Here is a 15878-nt window from a genome sequence, read left to right as displayed (position 1 = left end):
CCCATGGCGAGGCGATGGATGGGGGCAGGTGAGGGAAGACTTAGCTGAGAAGAGGCTGGACTGTAACGGACCCAGAGTCAGGGGCACGGAGGGACAGTGCAGTAACCGTCTCCTCAGCCCACTGTCCAGCAGGCGGGTGGGGGAACAAGTATGAACCCAGGAGGAGGGCGAGGAGGCAGGCATGGGCCAGACTTTAGAACTCAGAAGAGCCAGAACAGGGGCTCCTGCTGATTCAGCCTTTGATCCTGAGAAGGCGACCAGGGTGGTGCATCACTTAGAACACAGCCGCATGTAACAGAAAACTAAGTAACAGTGGCTTATGTAAGACAGAAGTTTATTTCTCTCTCATATATGGCAGCTTCACAGGGTCCCAGGGACTCAGGCTGTTATTAGCTCACCGCTCCACCATCCCTAAATATTAAGCTTCACCCACGTGATTCAAAATGGCTGCTAGAGCTCCAGCCATTACAACTGCATTCCAGGTCAGCAGCTGGAGGAGAAGTCCAAAGAAGGGCCTCTTCCTTTTAAGGACACTTCCTGGAAGTTCCAACACATATTTTGTCCACATTTAGCCCCATGGCCTCACCTAGCAGCAGAGGAAATACTGGGAAATGAAGTCTTTTGCTGAATTCGTTGTGGCTCTCAGAGAGTATTGGCAGTGGTTCTTTTTTTTTTTTAATATTTATTTATTTTTATTTGGCTGCATTGGGTCTTAGTTACGGCATGCGAGATCTTCGATCTTCGTTGTGGCATGAAAACTCTTAGTTGTGGCATGTGGGATCTAGTTCCCTGACCAGGGATTGAACCTGGGCCCCCTGCACTGGGAGCCTGGAGTCTTAGCCACTGGACCACCAGGGAAGTCCCCTGGCAGTGGTTCTTAAACTTGAGCGGATGTCCTAATCAACTGGAGGGATTGTTAAAACTCAGAGTGCTGGGCCCAACCCCAGAGTTTCTGACTCAGTAAGGCTGTGGTGGAATCTGAGGAACTGTGTTTCTAAGAAGTTCCCATGGATGACGATGCTGCTGTGCAGCGGTCACACTTTGGGAACCACTATCTAGGACCGCTAGGATGAAGGATGAAGGACGACGGGATGTTGGGGAGGTACTAGCCATCTCCATCACAGGCAGGGCGGGGACCCGACTGCATCCCACAAAGGGCCACTAGCAGCATCACCACCTCCTTGCGGTCGCTGGCGTGTCCTCCCGCCTCTCGCCCTTCTGCCCACTCTCCACGCACCGCAGTGGAAGAAGGATCGTCCACTGGTCATCCGTAACGACTCTGGCACGTGCAAAGCTGGCTTTGCTGGGGATGACGCGCCCCCAGCCGTGTTCCAGTCCATGGTCAGTCGTCCCCGACACCGGGGTGTCATGGTGCGCGTGGAGCAGAAGGATAGCTACGGTGGGGGAAGAGGCCCAGGGCAGGCGGGGCATCTTGACCCTCAAGTACCCCGTGGAGCACACCATCATCAGCAACTGAGAGGACACAAGGGACACCTAGTACCACACCTTCTACAGAGAGCTGGGAGTGGCCCCCAAGGACCACCCGGTGATGCTGGCCGAGGGGGCTGCCACCACAACCGCAAGGCCAGCCGTGAGATGACCCAGATCCTGTTCGAGACATTCAACACGCCATATAAGTGGCCATCCAGGCCGTGCTGTCCCTGTGCGATGCCTCTAGCTGCACCTCTGGTATTGTTGTGGACTCGGGGGGTGGGTCACCCACATGGTGCCCGTCTCCATGGGTTTATGCCCTGCCCCAGCCTTCCTGCGTCTGGACCTGGCTGGCTGGGACCTCATGCTGCCTGGCTACAGCTTCACCACCATGGCTGAGAGGGAAAATCACGTGTGATGTCAGGGAGCAGCTCTATGACGTGGCACTGGACTTGGAGCAGGAGATGCCACCACATCCTCCTCCTCCCTGAGAAGAGCTGTGAACCACCTGACGGTCAAGTGCTCCCCATCAACAAGGAGCGGGTTCTGTGTCCACAGGCGCTTTTCCAGCCCTCCATCCTGGGTTTGGGGTCCTGTAGCATCCACGAGACCACCTTCCTCTCCATCATCAAGGGTAACGTCCACATCCAGAAGGACCTGTCCGCCTTCAATGGTGCTGTCTGGTTGGACTACCATGTACCCCAGTATCCTGGACAGGTGCAGAGGGAGATCAGGGTCCTGGCTGCCAGCAGGATGAAGATCAAGATGCTCACTCCCAGGACTTCCCTGGCGGTCCAGTGGCTAAGACTCTACGCTCCCAATGCAGGGGGCCTGGGTTCAATCCCTGGTTCCACATGCCATGTGGCACAGCCAAAAAAAAAAAGAAAAAAAGATGCTCACTCCTCCCAAACACAAGTACTTGGTGGGGATCAGGCTTCACCCTGGCCTCAGCCAGCAGGACCCGGCCTCTCCATCGTCCACCACAAATGCTTCTAAACAGACCGCAAACAGATGCACAGCATTTGCTGCGTGAGTTCATTTAGAAGTATAAATTTGCCCTGGCGAGTGCACACAAGTCGTGCCAGCCTCCTGAAACTGGAATAAACCTTCGAAAATTGTCCTTGAAGTTTATATCTGAGATTGTAGAACTCGCTGCTGATTTTGACCTTGTATTCATTCAATTCTTGCCTTGGTGTATGTTTACTACCCTGTGCATAACTTTGATCTAAACCCCTAGCTACAGGCGGCTCTGTCATTTCGTGGCTGAGGTGAGAAAATATTTATGGAAGAGAAATCGTTGGCTGGATGAGAATCTGTGAGACTATGAATCTCCCGATCTGGGCAGGGTATTAACATGTCAGAACTGCCTATTCCAGGATTTCTCTAGAGGCTGGCAAGAGTCCTGAACCACCTGTCATTTCTGTCTTGCCAGCCTGATAGAGTCTGGGGAGGTCCAAGCCTTAGGACGCGCTTTCCTTTCTTACCTGATGTTTTCCTGCCGGTACACTGTGGGTTGTTACCAGCCTTGAGTTAGAAAATGGTTTGCATTTACACCTGAACATTTATTCATCCTTTTAATTTATGTAAGATTTTTGTACACAATTCTCAGTTCTTTAAGAGGTGACGAGAAATTTTGGTTTTATATTGTCACGTGAGAACATTAGGCCCCAGCAACGCATCATTGTGAAGAAAAGTGCTGCAGTAAACCGAAAAAACAAAAAACAAAAAGCAAAAAACAAACAAACATACAAAAGACCCTCTTTAAAGGCTTTCCCTTTGGAGGCTCACTCCATATCCCCTGTTGAATATATAAAAATGCACCCACATATCACAGAAAATATAATCCTTTGCTATAAAATTTGAAAGGATTTTTATGGTTTTGCTTCTGAAAATATTTGGCACAAGTGGTTCACTCAACTTATGATGGACTGTAGTTTCTGAGCAATCATCTTTCATCTTACTTTGTGGGGAATTCTTGCAAAATGAGAAAATCTAAGCCACATGTTTTCTGCTGTCCTGAAAGTTTTATGAACACGAGATTTAATGATGAAGAAATTGACTGTAATGTTATATTTTGTAGGCATTTAATTAAACATTTATTAATCTTGGTTTTACAGGTTTTGAAAAAATTTTTTGGATGTAACAAAATGAATTTTTAGATGTCAAATATAAATGAAGGCCCTTGAAACAGTCATAAGTCCTGGACTTGGTGCCAAAAGAGCTTGCCAGACAAAGTGGGAGCTCTTCCTGGAAGCTGAGAGTGTGGACCCTGCAGAGGCTCCTTCACCTGTAAATCACTGCAGGCTGGTCCCATGGGAGGGAGCAGCTGGGCCCCGTTCATGGCCGAGGCTGGAGCTGGGGCCAAGGCAGAGGCTGCAGGGAAACAGGTTCTGTCTCAGCCTCAGGAAGCTGGTCAGAGCTGCCGACAGAAGGACCGTCCTGTCTGGGAAGCACTGCTGGAATGGAAATAAAGATTTCTCTGTAGGTCAGGAGAGGCTGGGTTCTGTTGCAGTAACAAATTAGTCCCAAACCACTAGGCTTCTACCAACAAAGTGTCCTTTCACATACTATGAGTCCATCGTGGGTCACCTGGGAGCTCCAATCCACATCACCCACACTTGATGCCCCAGCCTGAAGCAGCAGCCCCTGTGTGGGGCACGGTCCCCGGCACAGCAGAGGGAAAAGAGAGAACTGTTGCTAGTTATGCATCAACCAGTAAAGCTTCTGCTGGGAAGTGACACATGTCACTTTTGCTCGCATCTGACAAAGCTTCTCTCCTTGACCAGACTCCGCTCAGGCTCCTCTGAGTTCTTTTTCAACCAGCCTTCGACTTTTAGACTTCAGTGTTCATCTCTGCGTTGTCCAATTTTAGCAAGAGTCTTGCTAAGTCCGTTTAGCCAGAATCCCCCACCCTCTGTTACCTGATCACCCTCCATATCTAATCCAGTTCTTCATCCTCCACCAACCCCAGGTGATGTGCAATCTCCCTGACCTCTCTCCAGCAAAGATCTTGTTTAGCCAGAATCCTCCCTTACGCCTGTTTCCTTTTATCAATTTTCCATCCACAGACTCCACCCTGCTCCTAGGTTATAAATTCCCACTTTGCCTCGTTGTGCTCGGCGGCGAGCCCAATCCCTCTTCCCCGCTGCAAATCCCCACTTATCCCCATGACCCCTCTTGAATAAAGCCTGCCTTACCAGTCTTTAACAGGGGGCAGGATGAATCATTTTTTCTTTAATGCATCCATTGGCCAGAGGAAGGCAGGTGACCACGAGTGCTGTTAACGGAGCAGGGCCGGAGAGGTCTGCTGCAGAAAGCGGCAGCGCATGCTTGTGAATAATAGCGCAATCCTCCACCGCTTTCCTCTGAGAGAGAACCCCACAGGCAACTCTCTGTGAAGCAGACCCCACCCAAGACAGCTGTCTTGTCTGTTAGGTCTCGTGCAACCACGTCGGGAAAGGGCATTTTATGCGTGAATCTCGATGAGTTCCTTTTTCAAAAATATATTTTCACCATGTCATTTATTTGCATAAGTACCTGTAATGGCTTCCACCTGCCAACCTTGGAGCCTAGTCTGCACTCACGTCCCCCTCTGCCAGCCATACTCAAAGGAGGTGTCAGTTTCCCTCGGGATACAAAAATTGGGGTAATAGTAGGAGGGGAAAATGGGTGCTTGGAGAGCAACCAGCAATAGCCATTAACGTTTACCACTGTGATATGCTCTTCCTGCAGTAAAAACAATGCCTCACGCAGATAAATTACCTGTCCCAGTTTCCTTCTAGTGGGACCTTGTGACAGTGTTCTGGACAATGGAATGTGAGGACAAGTAATTTACACCGCTTTAGGGTTTGGTCCATAAAAATCTCCAGTCTCACAACGTCAAAGAAATCCAGAGCCTGCCAGTAGTTAAAGTGGTAAAAGCAGGTTTTACTTAACTATTGCAATAGGGGGTGTCAACTACAATTGGCACTCGCCTGGCCCTTGCCATTGGTAATCTACAAGGATTAAATCATGTGCTCTGCAGCTGCTGATTTTCAACACCCCCGCCCCCCAAAGGAGTTCAGGGTGGAGAGCTGAAATGAGGCCTCTGTGCTCTGGGAAAAACTGGCAGAACAGGTCTTCAGAGAGTTAAATATTTTCAGGAGCTGATTTTATGAGCCCAGTTCTTGTATCTCCTCTTATCTAGAAAAGCACTAAAATCCTTCATGGTGACAACTGCTCCTCGTGACTAGCAGAAACCTATTGCAAAAAGATATGTGCTCGATTGCATGTACTCCCCTCCCCCCTTCGCCCAAATCACATCTATCCTGACCTTCCCCGCTGCCTCTCTGGAGCAGTTTCTCAGAGCTCTCTGAAGTGCTGTCTCCCGGGCTGCAGTCCTCATTTTGCCCCAAATAAAACTGAACTCACAACTCTCACGTTGTGCAATTTTTTAAGTCGACAGGGGAGAAGAGGCCTCATGATAAGACCGGGCTCAACTCTGAATACAAGGAGGAAACGTGGGAATACAACAAAGGTGGGGGTCAGTGAATGGAAAATTATTAAGGAAACATCAGGGATAAGGGGGGATTCTGGCTAAACAAGATTTTTGCTGAAGGCAGGCCAGGGTGATCCGTCATCACTTGGGGGCAGTGGAGGATGAGGGATTTGGTCAGATATCCAGGATGATCACATATCAAGGTGGGAAATTCTGGCCAAACTGACTTAGCAGGATTCTTGCTAAAACTGGGCTCGTGGAGGATATGCCCAAGGACGGGGCCAAGTTGGACTCAGAGGAGCCGGAGTGAAATTTGGTCAAGGAGAGAATCTTTGCCAACAATCTTCCATTGGATCCTTTTTTTTTTTTTTTTTGCGGTACGCGGACGTCTCACTGCTGTGGCCTCTCCCGTTGCGGAGCACAGGCTCCGGACGCGCAGGCTCAGTGGCCATGGCTCACGGGCCCAGCTGCTCTGCGGCATGTGGGATCTTCCCGGACCGGGGCACGAACCCGTGTCCCCTGCATCGGCAGGCGGACTCTCAACCACTGCGCCACCAGGGAAGCCCGGATCCTTACTTTTAAACAGCAGCTATAATGAATACTTTGGGGACAGTTGAGGAAACTTGAAAATAGACTGGATGTGAGGTGGCATTATAGAATTTTAAATTTTCTTGCATGTGATAATGCCTCTTTCGCTGTGTAGGATATCCTTATGTTTAAGAGACGCATGCCTAAGTACTTAGAGGTGAAACTCACGCGAGATCTCAGCAGCGGGTTTGGTTTAGGCCAGACAATCAAAGTCACACTATACAATGCTCACACAGCACCTAGCTGACTTAGAAAGGATGTGAAACAGGAAGCACAGCAGTACTTCATACAGCTCTCCATCTCCCTGATCCCTGCATATGCGGGCAGGTTCTAGTCCCAGGGGATTTCAGCAGAGGAGCCACTGGTCCCATGGGGCTGGTCCCGTGGGCCTGTGAAGGTAAGAGGCCACTTGCAATCTCCAGCAGAGCTACAGCCCATATATTTCAAGTTGTGCCAGGATAGCTAAGGACAGCAAGCCGAGGGGTGGCCTTCGGTCAGTTTAAGAGCACACCCAGGTCCTGCAGGAACCTCATCCAAGTGCAGACCACACGTCAATTCTTGAGGCTGGAGGAGGGATTCACAGGTAGCTGTGAAAGTTCTCCCTCTAGTCATGATGTCTGCGCCTTCTTTTGAAGTGGTTGAACAAAAAAGTTAACGTAAATGTGACAGAAGGCTGACACTTGTTGAATCTAGGTAATGAGTTAATCAAACTATTCTTCCAGTGCTTCAGTGGTTGAAAATTTTTATTACAGGAAATCAAAGGAAATAAAATTTAAAATGGAGGTGTTCACCTCCTGCTTTCATTTCCTGTGTGGTTTGCTGGTGAGTTGATTCTGCCTGTTTAAAGCTCCCTGATCTCAAGTCGTCGTACAGATCTCCCCCCTTTCGCACAGCACCCCGCCCCCATCTCCTGACTACCGGATCGGCTCCATCGCTCCCTCCAATCCAAGTACTTATTCTTCTGGAAGCACGTGCCATTAGACTCTTTCTGTTGCCTTCCTTCAGGCACAGGAAAAAAAAGGAAACTTTTCCACAAAACCAAACAGTGCCGTGTCAGGAAGGCTTGGACCCAGGGATCAAAGCATGCGGCCAGGCCCCATTGCTCTGGTTCCATCACTTCACTGCTGCTCCTCGGGGCTGCTTCCCTTTGCAGAACATGCTCCGCGCGCCAACTACCAGCTCCCGAGGCTGCTGCTTCCGTGCAGCAGCCTTTGCCCCAGCATGCTCAGGGATAGTCCCAAGGCTTGCTCTGATTGGCCAGGCTTAGTCACATGCCCACCCCTGAACCAATCAGGGAACGTCGGCCCTGACTGGCCCTCCTGAGTCATATGCTCCACACCTGGCCCTGAGGTGAGTCAGCGACCGCGTCGACCCTGCGAAGGCGAAGCCTCGGAGGCAGGTGACTCAGCGGCTGGGGTTCTGGCGTCTGTGAGAGACGAGACCGGAGATGGGGGTGCCTGGTTGGTGACCTGGTCCAGCCCACTTCAGAGGCCGTTAGCGTCCTTGCTGGTTCTGAGCGCTTTTTCGTCCTGTGAGTCCCGGGCGTGGGTTTTGGACGCGGAAAGGGCTTGGCTGATTGGCTGGACTTTTCTTCTCCTGAAAGTCCTGGTGAACCTGCTTCCCTGGCGCTCAGCCGCCTTGTCAGGAGCCGCGCCGCTGGGGCTGTAGTTCACAGAGCGGCCGTCAGGTGGCAATGGAGAGGCAAGAAGCCAGTCTCCAGCCTGTTCCTTGGGTTTTGCTTTTTAACTTTGTCGACTTAAAAAAAAAATGCACAGCGTGAGAGTTGTGAGTTCAGTTTTATTTGGGGCAAAACGAGGACTGCAACCCGGGAGACAGCACTTCAGAGAGCTCTGAGAAACTGCTCCAGAGAGGCAGCGGGGAAGGTCAGGATAGATGTGATTTGGGCGAAGGGGGGAGGGGAGTACATGCAATCGAGCACATATTATTCTGCAGCAGGTTTCTGCTAGTCACGAGGAGCAGTCGTCATCATGAAGGATTTTAGTGCTTTTCTAGATCCGAGGAGATACAAGAACTGGGCTCATAAAATCGGCTCCTGAAAATATTTAACTATCTGAAGACCTGTTCTGCCAATTTTCCCAGAGCACAGAGGCCTCATTTCTGCTCTCCACCCTGAACTCCTTTCGGGGGGGGGGTGTTGAAAGTCAGCAGCTGCAGAGCACATGATTTAATCCTTGTAGAGGAAGATGGCAAGTGTCAATTGTAGTTGACAGGGCCCCCTTGCAGTCATAAATCTGACCATGCTTTGGGAGGCATTTCATGACCAATTCGTCCCACAGTGCTAGGAAGGCTCCTTCCTAGGTCTGGCGAAGACTTCGCTGAGAGGTCATTCAATGTGCTGTTACTGACTAGGTCTTATAAGCAATAACTAAAGACTCTAGACCACCTGTCTTACTAATGTATTATGGTCCAGGAAAAATTCCCTCTTGTTGTATCTTCCCGTATCTAGAGTTACACTAGTACAATCATTGATCTCACACAGAACTATATATTTTTGTCGGTGGCTCAGTCACACATTTGGTAATGCAAGAAACAACAATCTTGTAAAACAGGTAAAATACAGATAACATAGCTAGCAGTATTATTCAAGTCGTAAGTGAGAATTAAGCCAAGAACTTCCATTAGGAGCAGCTCAGTATATCCTTAGGTCATCTGACTTGGTCTGTTCTGTACCAATCCTTATCTTTCAGGGAAATGATATATTGGCACTGCCCATAAGACCCCCAGCCCAGCCCAACTTCCTAGTGTTACTAGGCTGGTTATCCTTAGTATAATTTAATTGTTCCCAAGATAAAAGGGGGCCTTAAAACTTAAATGACCATAGCCTGGTGTTAACCACATAAATCCATCACATAATTATAGGAGGTTTTAGGGGCTTCCCTGGTGGCGCAGTGGTTGAGAGTCCGCCTGCCGATGCAGGGGACGCGGGTTCGTGCCCCGGTCCGGGAGGATCCCACATGCTGCGGAGTGGCTGGGCCCGTGAGCCATGGCCGCTGAGCCTGCGCGTCCGGAGCCTGTGCTCCGCAGTGGGAGGGGCCACAGCAGTGAGAGGCCCGCATACCGCAAAAAAATTAAAAATAAAAAATTATAGGAGGTTTTATTCCTGGGCTGAAATTTTGCGGTTGCTCTGATTGAGCTTGAATAACTTTAGAGGAAAATTCATTTTTTTGGCCAGGGTCAGAGCAGGTATTATTAATTGGCTAGGTGAGGTGATCCCATCTAGTAATATCAAGAGTAGCCTGAACAGGACTGAACTTTCTTTCTTGTAAAATAAATGTTCTAAGGGCCATCCAGTTAGAGCCTTGGAGTGGAGAAATCCACCAAGGTAATCCAGAAGGACTAGACACAGGTAATTGGCCACAAACCCAACAATTGGATTGATTTTTCAAACTAGCATAGGATCGTGTCCATGATAGAAAAACATCTGATTTATATGCAAGGGTCCTGGAAGACAAGAAAACATTATAAATGATCCTACGAATCAGGTCCAGCATCTTGGGTAAGCTGTCTACTTCTGATGTCGTCTTCTTATCATCCGGCTGTGAGTGTAGAGTTTCCTCTGTTTGAGCATCATTTTAAGGTGAGTTTGAGGTCAGCAGTCCTCTCTATAGACCAGTCCGTGCAGGGGCCCTTCGTGAGTAGAAATTAATCCAAGAATCAATTCCCTTCAGTTTCGCTGTGCATGAGCTAGTTAAAAGTACCAGATAAGGGTCCTTCCATCTAGGTTGGAGACAGTCCTTTAAACTATGTCTTTTCCAGTATGCATAATCCCCTGGTTGCATGTCGTGGGACATCTGATCTTCATCCAAAAATAGATTACTGAGATAGGCTTCAGAAACAAACTGAGAGTGTCCTTTTAACAATTCAATTAAACTTTACATTAATATAACGTAACAGCAAGGAACTATCTGGGAAATGAGTCTTATTAAATACAGACCTCCATTAACAAAACTGGAACTTAATATTCACTGAAATATAATCCTTTTCTCTCTAAAATTACCCTCATGTTTACCAAATATAACCAAATTAAGACTAGTTTGTTTGCAGAATAAGTCTGGTCTCAATTAACTTGGCCTGATAATTTATATAAACTATCATTGATCATACAGGCTTTTTGCTTTGCTGAAACTTTTATAAGGAGTCTCATACTGAACTTTTAAAAGACCTCTCAGAGCTAGGAAAGTCACTCCAAGGGCTTATCACAGATTTCACCTAACAGATCTAGGTGAATTCCTCCCTTTTTAAGGTCCCCCAAATACCTTGAGCCTTCTGTACCTGTTAGTGAGTGGCCTTCCTAATTTATCTGATAAAGCTGCTAGGAACCTAAGAGTTTACAATCTCTGGAGGGAGCAGTTAGAGAAAAAAGATATGTTCCAATCCTGCTTACAAAGATATAATTTACCAAATTACTGTAAGTCATAATGAGTTTGAGGGAAAGGTTTCCTAATACCTGGAAAACACAGATTTAAACCAGTAATTTTTCAGATAGAAACCATAAAAACTATAACCATATTCACTAGTTCACTCAGTCTTATGTAACTATTTTTGTTAACAGTTTCTCATTAGGATTCTTTAATTTCTTACCCAGTTCAGTATTATGGTCTGAAAGTCAGAAACTTGTATTTGTCCAAAAGTCCTTTTTATAAATCTTCTCGAAGAGGAAACATTTTTGCAAAGGCATCAGAATAAAACCATAACTGTCTATAATGATGAAAGACTTAAGGAGGCATGTTTAAATCTGATTACAATGCAACTGACAAAGAAACTTGGTTACTGCTGTGACATACAACACTTTCAGATAATAACTAGAATTATGACTGACAACATTTTACCAGGACGTATCAGAATTTTAGGAACTCCATATAATTTCTAGGATATCTATATTAATAACATTTACCATACAATATAACCTAAGAAGGTTTATTACTCATTTGACAATACTTCCCATGTAATTTAACATACCAAATGAACCCAGTTAGTTTAATATCTCTCTTTGGGATGTTTCAGGTGCACTTCGAAGCATCCCAAAGTTAGCTAAAGGACTTCACTGGAATTTGATTTAGGAGGTTTTTTTTTAAAGCTTTTATTGAATTTGTTACAATATTGCTTTTGTTTTATGGTTTGTTTGTTTGTTTGTTTTTTGAGGCATGTGGGATCTTAGCTATCCCACCAGGGATTGAGCCCACACCCCCTGCATTGGAAGGTGAAGTCTTAACCACTGGACCACCAGGGAAGTCCCTGATTCAGGAAGTTTTGTGAAAAAAAATATCAAAAAGGGTTTAGAACACTCAGATAGGACAACAGGTCACTCTGAAACAATAGTTATTCACTTAGGCAAAGTAACAATAAAGATTTCAAAGGCAAATACAGAACAAATCACTTAAAAGGAAAGAAACTTGAAATCTGTTATCAAAGGCAATTCAACATTTTAAGAAATCTTGTCCTCTTAAGAGAGAGAAAAACAAAATTCAAGTTTTGCACCCGCTTGCTTTTAAAATTCATTTACTCAAATTTTTAAAACTTAATTTATTAATTTATTTTTTATTTTTGGCTGCATTGGGTCTTCATTGCTGCGTGCTGGCCTTCTCTAGCCGCAGAGAGCGGGGGCTACTCTTCATTGCGGTGCGCTGGCTTCTCATTGCGGTGGCTTCTCTTGTTGCGGAGTACGGGCTCTAGGCGTGTGGGCTTAAGTAGTTGCAGCGTGTGGGCTTCAGTAGTTGTGGCACATGGGCTTAGCTGCTCCGCGGCTTGTGGGATCTTCCCGGACCCGGGCTCAAACCCGTGTCCCCTGCATTGGCAGGCGGATTCTTAACCACTGCGCCATCAGGGAAGTCCCTACTCAATTAAATTTATTTTAACCTTAGTCAATCCTGACCATGCACATAACTCTTTTCTTGGGTCCACTTTCCACAAACGTTTCCTTACTTTCTGTATCCAGCATTTTATTTTCCCATTCAGAAACAGCCACCTGTAAGTCAGACCTACTTCCTTTTCCCTTAATAAAATGTAATTCCATTCTTCATCCCTTCTTTACTGGAAACACACACCCTACTTTCCTACTGTTGACTGAAATGTTTCATTTATTATTTCTATTAGCTTTAAGTACATGTTTAAGTTAGAATCCTCAGCTCTTAAAACCTTAATTTCTTGTGAAAACTAAGAAGTAAGCAATTATGAACTGTCCTTTACATTGGCATTCTGTAGATTGGTGAACATAAACACCAGTGATATTTTCTAAAAATATTTACTTTCTTTAGAGAACGTGACACCAAACATATTCATTAATAGTCCTAAATACCTTTTGTTTCTCTGTAAAAGGAAGCCAATATTCAGTAATTAATGTTTTGGTATATTATTTTATTTGGGAATGCTAGCTATTCAATAAGCTTCCATCACTTAATTTAGCACAGTTCTAGAATTTCAAGTTACCAGAATCTGGAAAGACTATTTTATCTTATTTTATTTTTTAATTAAAATACTGAGTTTAGGCTGGCCAGGGCCCCGGCTGAGCTGCGCTTAGCTCCGCAGGGGCGGGCAGGGGTATGCCCAGGGGACCATGGGCCCCGGGCCCTGAAGCCTCCAGGGCCACATCCGTCTGAGCAGCGAGTAGGATCTGGGGCGGGGCGCCGAGTGCGGATGGGCCTGGAGAGAAAACAAAAAACAAAAAAACCCCTGAGTTTATTTCACATGTATATTTTTGTCTCCCCACCATTTCCATTTGTGTGACCACCACTACTACTATGTCCTATCATAACATTCCATACATACTTAAAACCAAGCAAAGGGTGGAGTTCCATCTTTAAAAACTAAACAAGCATTTTGGACAGCACATTCTTGGCAATGGAACCTGGACAACTATCAGACACGGTAGGGAAAGTTCTCACTCTGCACTCTAAAAAGGACAGCCAGATAGCAACTGTTACAGAAATGAAATAAGATGGGAAATTTTAGCAAACTGTTTAAAGTATTTTCTTAAAGAGACTTCCTCCACTGCCAGAGATCTTGAATAGCCTCCTGGTCAGTCATCTGGAAACAGTTCTTCACATAATTGATGAATTTGGCTTCCACTTTGGGAAGGGAACCACCTTTTTCTATACTTGCTTGCATTTTTGCTTTAATGTCTTCTAAGAGCTAGGTCCTTTCGGTGTTCTAGGAGTTTTTTCCTGTTTTTTGAAGGATTCTTGACCTTTTGATCTTGGTGTTGATGGTTTTGAGTCTTTTCCATTCTGGTTTGATTTTTGTTAACTTTTGGCTGGAGTATCTCGTACAGATTTCTTTACTGGAGCTTTTTCTTCAGCTTCCTCATCATCAAAGTCATCATCATCATTGTCATCTTCATCATCATCTTCATCTTCATCAGCAGCAAGTTTTACTTTTTTCTGTGGAAGCTTGCTACCGCTTCCAGGGGCAGAACGCTTTCCAGATATACTTAGGAGTGTCACACCCTCCTCCTCTTTGTCTTCTGACTCTGCATCTTCCTCCACAGCTACTAAGTGCTGTCCACTAATATGCACAGGCCCTGAACCACACTTCAACCATCAGACCACAGGTGGTGTTATTTCAAAGCCCCCAAGGGAATCGGTTGGCTGCACAGACATTTTCAAAGTTGCCAGTGTTACTTTGACTGGACTGCCTTCATAATTCATCGCCTCTGCTTCGACAATGTGCAGTTCATCCTTTGCGCCAGCCCCTAAACTGACCGTTCTTGAAGATAACTGGTGCCCATTTTCATCATTATCCACCTTAAGGTGATCATCTTTGTCGACCTTTAGTTCACAATAGAAAAGATAGTTCTGGGGCCTCAGGGGGCTCATGTCCATGTCCATCGAGTCTTCCATGGGTTGGTGGCACGCACTTAGGTGGGAGAGAAGGCGGACGGAGAGAAAAGACTACTGCTCCAGGGAACAGGTGCACAGGATGGAATCACAGCAGGTGGAGAGACTATTTTAGATGCATAATTATTAGAAGCATAATTTAGAAGCATAATTGTTCTTAATAGAGTTTATCTAAAAGCTCTTATCTCATTTATATTTTCTTTCCTTAAAAGTTTTTTTCACATCAAATTACTTTCCTTGCTGACAAATTTGTAACAGATATAACAAGATTTTATTTAGCTTATATTAAACTGAGGCACAATAAAGTATTATCCATAATGTTGATGACTCTAAAGACGTATCTATATTAATTAGATCAACAAACAAACATTAATACCAGGTATTAATTTAATACTATTTCCCAGTTCACGTGAACCTGAAATTCATTTAGCTTAATTTCTCTTGCATTTAGAATTATTTGATTTGTAAGCACTTACTTTTCTTTAAGCCAATTAAATAGAGCTTATTTACAAATTAACCACAGCAATATTATCCAAAGACAAAGACACATACTAAGACATACATATATCCAGACAGACACAACAAGAAATCTAGCTGCATTTTCTAAACTTAGTCATGAATCAGATATTACAATATAAAACTCACTAGTTTATAAACAACACTTGGAATAAGAAAAAAATTTAAAGTTTTTTTTTTTTTTTTGTCCTTTTTATCCCTCAGTCTCAGGAATTAGAGATGGTCTAGATAAGGTAAGTGATCCCGAGAGCTCTGGTCTCAAGGCACAGGGAAAGAAAATCAGGCTTTCCTAGTAGAACTCATTCCCTCAGGGTCAGAATTCTGAAGAGATTTTTTTTTTTCCTTCAAGCTAGCTTTCTCTATGGGTTGGGAATTAAACAGGGGTTGGTTAACCTTTGACTGACATTGTGTACTTAATTGGCGCAGCTGAAGGTTCATAATTTTCCTAGATACTCCCTTTTCTTTCTTCCCCCCCCTTTTTTTTTTTTAATGGTCTTCAAAGGTTGGTCAGCCAGTGTATCAAAGGTGTTTGTATGTAACATGGACCAACCTAGATTGTGTTTTTGACTAGAGTAGATAAATCCTCATCTAAGCCTTCTAAAAAGGCAGAGTTAAGCAGAGGATCATCTTGGTGGTTAGAGAATGACTCAGGTGTCAAGCCAGAATGTTGCTTAAAAGTTTTTTTTTTCCCTCTCAAACCTTTCCTAATAGTCCAGAATTCATTCATCCGATCTTTGCTTGCACTGTTGAATCTCTGTCCAGTCTACGGTTTTTGGAAAAAGCTCTGGGATAAATTCAAGTAATTTCTGAGCTAATTCCTTGTATTCAGTGCAAGCCTCTGGACTATGTGATTCAAAATCCATTAAGGGGCGTTTCCATCCTGCCTTCTCTATCCATTCCCTTGCTTGGCTTTCAGAAACTAACAGCTGGATTAATTGATATAGATCTGGAAACCCACTCATAGGCCGGATGGTTAATTCAAATTCCTTAGCAAATCCCAATGAATCCTGACT

At 45.3% G+C, this 15878-nt stretch overlaps 1 protein-coding gene and 2 pseudogenes across 2 annotated transcripts in view; 2 read left to right on the top strand and 1 right to left on the bottom strand.

Annotated features, from left to right (window-relative positions):
• The first annotated feature begins 1323 nt into the window (after window positions 1-1323).
• On the top strand, window positions 1324-3539 carry LOC117309547 (actin, cytoplasmic 2-like; annotated as a pseudogene).
• Window positions 3540-7868: 4329 nt separating this feature from the next.
• The window catches only part of SHMT1 (serine hydroxymethyltransferase 1), a 60664-nt gene continuing 52654 nt past the window's right edge, over window positions 7869-15878 (top strand). For both annotated transcript variants that reach the window (XM_073797064.1, XM_033847143.2), the window contains exon 1: window positions 7869-8027. The gene's annotated coding sequence lies outside the window, so the exon portion shown is untranslated. The remainder of the gene's footprint in view (window positions 8028-15878) is intronic.
• On the bottom strand, window positions 13487-14352 carry LOC117309444 (nucleophosmin pseudogene; annotated as a pseudogene).

Source organism: Tursiops truncatus, chromosome 20 (genome assembly GCF_011762595.2).
Source record: "Tursiops truncatus isolate mTurTru1 chromosome 20, mTurTru1.mat.Y, whole genome shotgun sequence".
In the NCBI taxonomy this organism is placed as follows: domain Eukaryota; kingdom Metazoa; phylum Chordata; class Mammalia; order Artiodactyla; family Delphinidae; genus Tursiops; species Tursiops truncatus.
Note: the sequence above shows the minus strand (reverse complement) of the source record. Positions and strands in the feature narration are given on the sequence as shown.